The following is an 11,917-nucleotide window of genomic DNA, read 5'->3' as shown; positions in this document are numbered from 1 at the left end:
ATGTAAGATTGTGAATTTTATGGGATTAAAAAACTTCAGCAGAGGGCCTTGTATGAAATATATCCTAGTTCTAATTTATATCCCTGCATAATACAGATTTCGCTCCAAAGGTGTCCTGGATTGGATGTGACATTACTCAGAAGAGCACTCAAGTTAGGTGGGGTGGAGGCAGAGACAGGAAGAGTATGGGTTGCAGAACTCTGACTTTGCACATCAATCCTTCCTAACCCATGTGCCCTTTACAAGCTTGCAACTGAAGTGTGGTTCTGCACCCGCAGCACAAGGTCACCTGGGAATTTGTCACAAAAACAGACTCTCAGACCCCATGCCAGATGTACTGAAGTAGAGTCTTCATTTTAAGAGGACCCTCGTGGTCCCTGTGTTCCCTCCCAGTGCCTGGGGAAGCCTTGCCGGAGCCTTGTCCATCACAGGCTTTATGCTAAGTGAAATAAGCCAGTCAGTGAAGGAAAAATACCACATGATCTCACTCATTCATGGATAATAGAGACTATTATAAACTTTTGAACAATAATAGATACAGAGGCAGAGCTGCCTCAAACAGATTGTCAAACTGCAGTGGGAAGGCCGGGGAGGGTTGGGGGGCAGGAGGGAGGGGGGTAAGAGATCAACCAAAGGACTTGTATGCATGCATATAAGCATAACCAATGGACATAAGACACTGGGGGATAGGGGAGGCTAGGGGACTGTCAAGGGCAGGGGGGAAAAAAGGACACATATGTAATACCCTTTGTAATACTTTAAGCAATAAAAAAATAAAATAAAAAAAGACTTTATCAGTGGTTTGCTGGCAGTTACAGGATAACTTTGTGAAAGTTCCAGTATTAGAGGATTTCAGCAATGAAGAGACCTTTCCTCCACCACAGTTAATGCACAAATATCCTCTGGCCCTGCCTGGAGGGCTCCATTGCATGCTGGGAGTGCTGCCCCAGCACTTTCCAAAGTGCTTCCCTAGACACATGGGAACTTGCTTCCTAGAACAGCACTGACTGGCCTGTTGTTTATGTCACAGAGGCGCCCAGAGAAAAAGTGATGTCCCTTCTCAGGTGAAGACATTTTGGAGCACGAGGAGAGCGCCCATATTTTGTCCCATGTCCAGTTCCTATCTGGCAGGTTCAGAACTCCTCCCGGAAGGAACAGTATCCCCCAGTGCCCTGGAACCCCTCCTGTGGCGGCAGGGCCATGTGAAGTCGAGTCAGCAGGATAAGATGTGGGTCCATTCATGTTTTAATGATGGGCTGGCCAATTATTACATGACTAGGGGCCCGGTGCACGAAATTCGTGCACTGGGTCTGTGTATGTGGGGGGGGAGTGTCCCTCAGCCCAGCCTGCCCCCTCTCACATACTGGGAGCCCTCAGGCGTTGACCCCCATCACCCTCCAATCGCAGGATCGGCCCCTTGCCCAGGCCTGACGCCTCTGACAGAGGCGTAGACCTCCATCACCCTCTGATCACCTGATCAGCCCCTTGCCCAGGCCTGACGCCTCCGCCAGAGGTGTCAGGCTTGGACAGGGGACCCCCATCTCCCCCCGATCCCTGGCTCTGGCCCCCGCCCAGGAATCATGCCTGGGCAGGGGACCCCCATCTCCCTCTGATCGCTTGCTCCACCCCCCGCCCAAGCCTGATGCCTCTGACCCAGGCTTCAGGCCTGGGCAAGGGGACCATCATATCCCCCCAATCCCTGGCTCAGCCCCCCGCCCAGGTCTGATGCCTCAGCCAGAGGAGTTGACCCTCATCACCCTCCGATCACCAATCACTGGATCGGCCCCTTGACCAGGCCTGAGGCCTCTGGCAGAGGTGTCAGGCCTGGGCAGGGGACCCCCAGCTCCCCGCGGTTGCAGGCTCCGCCCCTGCCCAGGCCTAACGCCTCTGGCCTAGGCGTCCGGCCCGGGCAGCGGGGACCCGCAGCTGCAGCGGCCCCGCGATCATGGGCTCCGCTTTAGGCCCAGGCAAGGGACCCCTAGCTCCCGGGACTGCCAGCTTCGACCATGTCCAGCTCCCATCGCTGGCTCCACCCCTACTTCCTGCTATCACTGGCCAGGGCGGCAAAGGCGCCTGATTCTCTGATCATGGCTGGGGGGCAGGGCAAAGGCGGCCCCAGGGCCGCCTTTGCCCTGCCCCCCAGCTCTTAGCTCCCCCCTGGGTTTCCGATCACTGTCAGTGGCAGGGGGCTTCTTCCTGCTTTCCCTTTCGCCTCCCTGCATTGTGCGTACATATGCAAATTAACCACCATCTTGTTGGCAGTTAACTGCCAATCTTAGTTGGCAGTTAACTGCCAATCTTAGTTGGCAGTTAACTGCCAATCATAGTTGGCAGTTAATTTGCATATAGCCCTGATTAGCCAATGAAAAGGGTATCGTCGTACGCCAATTACCATTTTTCTCTTTTATTATTGTAGACTAGAGGCTCAGTGCATGAATTCATGCATGGATGGGCTTCCTCAGCCTGGCCGGCAATTGGGGCCGATCAGGGCCATCTTGCCCAGTCCTAATTGGGGTGGATCAGGCCAGCCAGCAGGGGGAGAGGGACCACAGGAGGTTGGTCAGCCACGGGAGGTTGGCTGTGGGAGCACACTGACCACAAGGGGGCAGCTCCTTCATTGAGTGTCTGCCCCCTGATGGTCAGTGTGTGTCATAGAGATGGGTTAACTGGTTGTTCGGTTGACCGGTTGTAACGGTCACTTAGGCTTTTATATATATAGACTAGAAGCCCAGTGCACAATTTGTGTACCAGTGGGGTCCCTCGGCCTGGCCTGCAGGATCAGGCAGAAACCGGCTCTCCGACATCCCCCAAGGGGTCCTGGATTGCGTGAGGGTGAAGGCCAGGCTGAGGGACCCTACCGGTGCACAATTGGGGCCGGAGAGGGATGGGGGAGGTTGGCCAGCCGGGGAGGAACCGTGGGAGGGCTCCAGGGCATGTCTGGCCCATCTTGCTCAGTCCCGATCAGCTGGACCCCAGCAGCAAGCTAACCTACCAGTTGGAGCATCTTCCCCCTGGTGGTCAGTGCACGTCATAGCAAGCGGTTGAGCCACCTTACCATATTATTAGCATATTACGCTTTGATTGGTTGAACCAGACACTTAGCATATTAGGCTTTTATTATATAGGATGGTTATCTGCTTGTTTCCCAGACAGTTCAGTGGAAAGCTGTGGCCAGCTGGACCTGGGAGCAGTGGTTATCTTTGTCATCACCTTGAAGATGGGCATTGATGTGACAGGCAAATCTAAAAACATGAGTTTGAATCTCAACCAACAGCAGTAATAAATCTGAATAAAACAATACTCGATACTAGGGATACCAGGTGTGGCAGAAAATGCATAGACCATAGGCACTGGCCTCCAATTAGATACAGAACTTGTTTAGTGTTCTTGGCAATGCTTTTAAAATTTTTAATGAAATTTATTGAAATGACACTGATTAATAAAATTAGGTAGGTCTCAAGTGTACAATTCTGTAATACACCATCTGTATACTGGATTGTGTTCACCATCCAAAGTCAAATCTCCTTCTGTCATCATATATTTGACCCCCTTTACCCTTTGCTACCTCCCCACAACCCTCTTTGTCTCTGGTAACCACCATACTGCTGTCTGTGTCTATAAATTTTTGTTTATATGTTTGTTCATTTGCAGATTTCAGTTTTATATCTCACATATAAGTGAAATCATATGGTTCTTGACTTTTTCCATCTGGTTTATTTCGCTTAGCAGGTTATTATCAAGATCCATTTATGTTGTCACAAGTGGCAGTATTTCATCTTATGGCTGGGTAATTTTTCACATCTTCTTTATCCAACCATGTATCAAAGGACATATTGGTGGTTTCCATATCTTGGCCACTGTGACTAATGCTGAAATAAACAGAGGGGTACACATATCCTTATGAATAAATGTTTTCAATTTGGGGGGTGGTAGAAACCCAGCAGAAGGGTTGCTGCGTCATATGGTAACTGTACTCTTAATTTTTTTAGGAACCTCCATACTGTTTTCCATAGTGGTTGTACCAGTTTACATTTCCACCAGTAGTGAACAAGGGTTCTTTTTCCCCAAAACCTCTCCAACACTTGTTATTACTTGTCTTGTTGATAATAGTCATTCTAATAGGTGTCATATCTCATTTGATTTACATTTTCCTAATAGCTAGGAAAGTTAAGCATATTTTCATATATCTGTTGACCATTTTTGTATGTCTTCTTGGGATAAGTGTCTATTTGGTCCCTTGCCCATTTTTTAAATTCGATTGTTTTTTGTTGTTGTTTAGTTATATGAATTTTTAATATATTTTAGGTATTAATCCCTTATTAAAGGTATTGTTTGCAAATATCCTTTCCATCTGGCAAGTTGCCTTTCTGTTTTCTTGACAGTTTCTTCTGCTGTGCAGAAGATTTTTAGTTTAATATTGTCCCCCCCCTTTTTTAAAAAAATTTTACTTCCCTTGCCTTTGAGGTAAAATTTATAAAAAAAAATTATCTCTAATACCAAGGTCTTTAAGTTTAGTACCTATTTTTTCTATGTAATTTATTGTCTAAGGTCTTATACTTAGGTCCTCAATCCATTTCTATTGATCATATGTGTGTGGTGACAAATAACAGTCCACTTTCATTCTTTTGCATGTGACTTTCCAATTTTCCCAGCACCATTTTTTGAAGAGGCTTCCTTTTTTCCCATTGTATTTTCTTGGTTCCTTTGTAAAAAAATGATTTGTCCATATAGATGTGGGTTTATTTCTGGGCTCTCAATTCTCTTCCCTTTGGGGTGTGTGTGTGTGTGTGTGTGTGTGTGTGTGTGTGTGTGTGTGTCTTTTTTTCTGCCAATACCATGCTGTTTTGATTATTGACACTTTGTAGTATTATTTGAAGTCAGGGAGTATAATACATCTGGCTCTGTTCTTTTTCCTCAGGATTTCTTTGGCTATTTGAGGTCTTTAGTGATTTTGTGCAAAGCTAATGATTTTTGTTTTGTACTATTTCTTTAAAAAAATGCCTTTGGGATATTGATGGGGATTGCATTAAATCTGTGTATTTGGGAAATACTTTTAAGAACTGAAAAGTACAGTCATGCACTGCGTAAAGATGTTTTGGTCTACAACTAACCACGTGTACATGGTGGTCCCATCTAGTGGAGCTGAAAAATTCCTGTAGCCTAATGGCATTGCAGCCATTGCAATGTTTCAGCATTACTCACTTGTTTGTGGTGATGCTGGGTGAACAAACCTGCTGCACTGCCAGTCCTATAAAAATGTAGCCCAGACAGTTATGCACGGTATGTAACACTTGGTAATGATATGATAATAATCAACGATGTTATTGGTTTATGTATTTCCTATACTATACTTGTTATAGTTATTTTAGAGTGTAATATATATTTAAATGTTTGTTGTAAAACAGTGTGCTGTGCTACTCTGGCAGCAGTCTCATACATCTTGGGTTTACTGCATCTCTTGACTGTATTATAGTCTCTGTGCTTGATTTAATATTGTATTGTTTTATGAAGTTAGAGTGGTCTAAATACATAGTGTTTTTAAAGTCCACGATTGTGTACAGTAATGTCCTAGACCTTTGTATTCAATTACCACTTTCTTACTGGCTTATCCAAAGCTACTTCCAGTACTGCAAGTTCCCTTTATGGAAAGTGCCCTATACAAATGTACAATTTTTAATCTTTTATACTGTACTAGAAGCCCGGAGCAAGACCTTCGTGCACTCGAAGGGTGGGGTCCCCTCAGCCTGGCCTGTGCCCTTTAGCAGTTTGGGAGCCCTTGGGGGATGTCTGACTGACAGCTTAGGCCTGCTCCGCTAGCCAACCATCAGCCCTATCAGCTCAGCTGTGGCTGAGTGGTGGTCTGGTGGTTAGTGTGCATCATAGCAACCGGTTGTTCCACCATTGGGCCGATTTGCTTATAGGATTTATTATATAGGGTTTTTACTGTAACTTTCCTATGTTTAGATATGTGTAGATACCCAAATACTAACCATTGTGTTACAATTACCTACAGTGCTCAGTACAGTAACATGTTGTAGCCTAGAAGCAATATGCTATACCATACAGCCTAAATGTGTATGTAGTAGGCTATACATTCTAGGTTTGTATAAGTACACTCTGTGATGTTCATACAACAAAATCATTTAATGACACATTTCTCTAAAAGAAATATTCCCTTTAGAATGGTTAAAATGCATTTTTTTTGTTTATTAGTCCATGATGATGCCCTATATTTTTGTAGGCAATTGGGTGGCTTTAAATTCTCTTTTTGCCACTTGCTAGCTTGGCCAATTTGAGCATAGTCTAATGCTCTGAACCTTAGTCTATCATCTGTAGAGTGGGCTTGATAATACCAATTTCAGAGTGCTTTTGAAGGTATTGAATAGTAAATTGTGTTTAGAGCATAAAGCATTCAGCAATGCAAGTAGTGCACAACAGGAAAAGAAATTAAATTTATGGGATAAAATTAAAATCTAGAAAGGACATCCCAGGACATAAATATGCACAAAAATATATTTTATACTCTTTCGGCAAGAAAATAGGGTGAGTATGGGGCGTAGTGTTGAAACTGCTGGTGACTCACACTACTTCCTTCACTACAGATTCATCAAGAACTTGAATTTGAAGTCTGGGCAGCATGCCAATAATCATTTGGGAGAGGCAGGTGCTCTGTGTTTAGAATATCATGGGCCAAAGCTCAAGGATGAATAAGAGACAAGATCTGGAAAGAACAATAAACATGTGTGTTGAATTTAGAGTGAGAATGAGAGCAGGGCATTGATAGGTAACGGGAAGTTAGTTTTTATACTCTACAACAGGGGTTGGCAAACATTTATGTAAAGGGCCAGACTATAAATATATTAGGCTTTGTGGGCCATACAGTCTCTGTCCTGACTACTCAACTCTGCTGTTATAGCAAGAAAACAGCCATAGACGATCTATACTTGAATGGATATGACTGGGTTCCAGTAAAACTATACTTACAAAAACAAGGTGGTAAGGAGGATTTGGCCCAGGGGCCATCATGTTCTGACTCTAGCCATACCTGAAAATTTTTAAAAAATAATTTAGAATCTCACCACCGAGAAACTTCTCAAATACAAAGGATCCAAAGAAAGCTATTAAAATCCCAAAATTCAGTCCAAGAAAATTTATAGGAAGACATGACTTCTGCCATGAAAAATAAACTCTCTTCCTATCTTAGAAACGACTCCTAGGAAAACATTTTGGATGGGAGGGGGGATGTTTTCTCTACTCTGTGTCTGAAAATATACCTCAAACAGAATATTTCGAATGTGTTAACATCCTATTTCATCCAAGCAGAGGTGGCAGTTTGGAGAAATGAAAAGACTCAGGAGCCAGAAGCTGCTGCTGAACAGAGAGGTTTATGTTTGAGGGAGTGAAAGTCATGCCATGCCTGTGTGTCAGCTCGGGCTGGCAATGAATTGCCCAATAGCTAGGAGCTGGGCTTCCCAAAACAGGACAAGTACAAGGAGACCTTCTTTCCCTCGGTAAAGGAGGAAGCTGGACGCCTGAGCCATTACATGATTCCATGACTGGCTCATTGAGAATTTATTGCATGACTTGCACACACAGAGATTCTCTTAAGGAATTCTAAGGGATTTGCTGGCAGGATCATCTTTCTAAAGGTCAAAAGAAGAAAATGGCTCAGTTTCCAGAAGGGCTGGTTACTATTAGCAAACCAAACAGTGATCTGGGAAAACAGATATTTTTTTTCTCTAAGCTTCATGAGGGGAGGGTCAAGGCCCACCCTCAGTCACCTTGGTATCTACATTACAGGCTCTGGGACAAAAACAGCAGCACTCCCTCTGAAAGGTTTGATGCATGTGAGAAAGTTAGTTTTCACCATCCAGTAATATTTCTGGCTCTGCACAGCTGGTGAAACTACTGGGTTGTTGATTGAAAGGATGGATGAGCATCGAAAATCTCATCATTTCTGCTCCCTGAGTCTTGAGGGAAAACACACCGCGTGCAGTCTTCGAGTTCACTAGCCACCAAACTGAGCGGAAGAGGAGCGAGGGCCCAGCTCTCCCCGCATTTGGAGCCGCTTACAGTGTGAACACTTCCCCCAAGATCCTGCTCCAAAGAGACATCTGAAGAAGATGCACAGCTTTGGATCTGCCCAGAAATCTCAGAAGCTTCTGAAATAAAATCTGTAAGAGCTGATTAACCCACACCTGATCTTGCCCACCCTCGAAGATAAACAAATTGTCCTGTATTCGAGTTGGAGAAAAACAATAAGCTCAGTTTCCAAAGTTCAGAGCTAGTTCTTGTTTTCGCTAAGTTGCCATTTTCCCTTTAAAATAGGTTGTTCTATGATCATTCAATTAAATAAAAAAAAAACCACTGGAGTTTAGATATGCTTTGGGTATTAGTAATTAGAAGATCTAATGAACTTTTGTCTTTATTTAAATGTTTGCATCCCAAAAACATATGGGAGCGCATAATAGTTATGACTTGGATTGAAGGTTTTTCTTCATTCTACTGTAAAATGTGATACATTTGTATTTCCTCATTGAATCATCCTTTATATTTCACTAGCAATGTGTTTTATGAAGAAAAAATTTATAAACACAAAGTATTTTCTATTTCCTTTTTTATGATACATTTGTCTATATCATTTAACTTTTACATTTCTCACTTGAAGTAAATAATAGGTATTTCATTCTATGTTTGTAATTATTTAAGTTCCAAAGAGAATTGAAGGATTTAAACACAACCTGACTTCTATCTGTATAACTTATTTTCTATATATTTTGACTATGAATCATTTTGAAAGCAGTGATTTAAAACTTACTTGAATGCCTAGTTGAGCCTAAATAACAACTGCAATATAAGAACAATTCTACAATCAAATTAGTAGTCAAATAACCAACGGCGAGTGAAAAAAATGGTCAACGTATTACTTCTTCTGTAACCCAATTCAAAATGCGACATTTAAAAATGTAAATTTCTCTTTTCAATGTTAGAGAAGCATCGATGAATATTTCTATGAGTAGGAAAATATTTATTAAAATAGTGGTCACCAATTACGACTGACCATATTCTGTTAACCATCAACTCTTCAAAGAGACATCTGGGCCAGATGGAACTCAAGTCCAATGAAAAATAGAACGCAAAATACTGTCTACCTGTGATGGCCCACACAAAGTGAGGAAGTAATGGCTCCAATTCCCTCTACTTACAAACCTAGATAACAAAGAGTAAATCAATAAAATTGTCCCAGTTACATTGATTGAATGGAGAGTAGTTTTCTCGATAGTGACAGTTTGATCTCTTCTTTCTTCTTCTTCTTCTTTTTTTAATGGAGTTGATCTGGCCTTTTTTTTTTTTTAATGAGAAATGCATAAAAGTTAAAATAGCCTGTCTTCCCAGCTCTTCCCTTTCTTTTTTGTTGTCCACCTTCATCCCCAGGATTCAGTTCACTCTTAACTGTTCTCTTTGTGCTTCCTTGTCCATGTTGATATCAAATTCACAGATCAATTAATAATTTCATGGAATTTTAAGAAGCCTTGCAAAACTAAGAGAGTGAGCTGATGATGACCTAGAACTTCTTTGTAAGGCTGACATGGGGCTCATGAGCAGGAATCTCCTAACTCATAATGTGACACTTTTGGACCCTAGTAAACGAAACTACCAAGAACAAGTTCCAATCATATCAGTAGAAAAGCATTATATTGGGGGTCAGAAGTTTTACCTTCTGATCCTACATCTATTACACCAAACTTTGTAAACCTGGACATGTTCACTGAGCTCCCTGAGGTGCATATTCCTCCCCTGTCACATTAGCATCTAACATCTCTTAGGTCATTGTTAGCACAAAATTCTATAATTCTAAACCTTATTCCTAATCGAGATCCAGATAAAAGTTGTTTATCTGGAGCCCTACCAAATTAAATAGTTTGAGTTGATGTCTTGTGATGTGGTGGAGTCTGACTTATGTTATGATTCTCATTCATTTCCTCTATCACCTGCTTTGCTAGGTAAGTTTGTTTATAACTTGAGATAGCTTTTCCCACCAAAGTATTTTTTTTTCTCTTGGAGAGCTGGGGGTAAAATGTATACTCTATAGTATGAGGGGAATTTTTCTGGGATTTTGAATCCCTTTATCCAAACAGCAGTCTCACTAGGAGCCACACTTATTGATTGATTGATTGATTGATTGATTGATTTGAATCCTCACCCGAGGATATTTTTCCATTGATTTTTTTAGAGAGAGTGGAAGAGAGAGGGAAAGACAGAGATAACTATCAATGCGAGAGAAACACATCAATTCGTTGTCTCCTGCATGAGCCCCAACCAGGGCCCAGGATGGAGAGGAGCCTGAAACCAAAATACACATCCTTGCCTGGAATTGAACCTGGGACCCTTTGTTCTGCAGGCCAAAGTGCTAGCCACTGAGCAAAACCGGCTAAGGCAGGAGTCACACTTCTCAGGACTAGGTTGACTATTCAATGTGTTCAAAGCACATCTGTGCAATTTGCAACTATCTGACATCACATAGTTGTTTCCAGAAGGACATCTATGGCAAATGAAACAAATCTCAATTTCCAAGTCAAGTTGGAAAAGGAAAATGGAAAAGGATGATTGGTGGAAATACACAGTTCTGAATAGTATTTACTCCCAGCCTTCATGTTAATGTCTATACTAGAAAAGTAATGACACTTTCTTCATGGTTTGGGGGGTAGTAAATGAGCTAATGCATATGCAATGAATGTAAAGGACTTGACAAATATTAGATGCCACTCAGAAATTTCTAATTCTTATTCATGTGGTGACCTCACAGCCGAGGGCCTGGATTGCATCTCTCCTTCTGCATTTTTGGTGGCCATGCAGCAGCAGAAAACCATTGGCCATATATTTATAGAACATATTTACAAATATAGAAACCGGATATGCAGAAGGAGACCACACTGTGAGGTAGGTAGGAGAGGGATTATAACCTCCATTTAACAGGTTAATCACCACTTAACAATGGAGGGTCACAGGGGTTAAGTGCCTTGCTTAAAGTCACAGTTCTGGTGACAAACTACCAAAATTCTTAGTCTTAACTTTCTGATGCATGTCTTCATTGGTGACAAATTTAGAAGCCTAATTATAGAGGCAGGAGTCAGGCTTTATAGTTATGCTTCTCAGTAAGCCTCTTTTCTCTCATTTCCAACATTTCTTCACAAATATTTTAGAAAACTTCTCATCAGGGTTTGAAAATGTGACATGGCTTATTAATATTTCCTAGCTGAGGCTTCTAGTGATGGTATCACTAATGGGTAAACCTGGGATAAAAATATTTTATTACTTCTCATTGACTTCTAAATATATCAGTGGTGACTCAATGGTATCTAGGTGAGTGTACATATTTTCCATTTTAACCCTGGGTCAAGTTGTGAACATGTAAGTGCCCAGGTCTGAATGCACACTGAAGGCATAGCTTTTGAAAGAATTGAACCAGAACTCCACACTCTAGCTAGGGTAACCTTGTTCTCTTATTTAGCACTAAAATCAGTGGTTCTCAGATTTGAATGTGCAACTGAATCACTTGTAGATCTTGCTAAAATATAAATTAAGACCCAGTCAGCCTGGCATGAGGCCTGAAATTCTGCATTTCTAACAAGTCTTGGGTGAGTTGTGATGCTTCAGGTCTAGTTACAGTTTCCAGGTGTTGTTTATGAATAACTAGATGCCCAGTGCACAAAATTCATGCAAATTGGGGCTGGAGGTCCCTCAGCCTGGATGGCAAGAGGGCGCAGGCCAGGCTGAGGGACCCCACCAGTGCACAATCAGGGCTGGGGAGGAACGTGGGAGGTTGGCCAGCCAGGGAATGATCGAGGGAGGGCTCCAGGGCGTGTCCGGTCTGTCTCACTCAGTCCTGATTGGCCAAACCCCAGCAGCAAGCTAA

The sequence above is a fragment of the Myotis daubentonii genome, chromosome 8, assembly GCF_963259705.1.
Source record: "Myotis daubentonii chromosome 8, mMyoDau2.1, whole genome shotgun sequence".
NCBI classification, from domain to species: Eukaryota; Metazoa; Chordata; class Mammalia; order Chiroptera; family Vespertilionidae; genus Myotis; species Myotis daubentonii.
Note: the sequence above shows the minus strand (reverse complement) of the source record.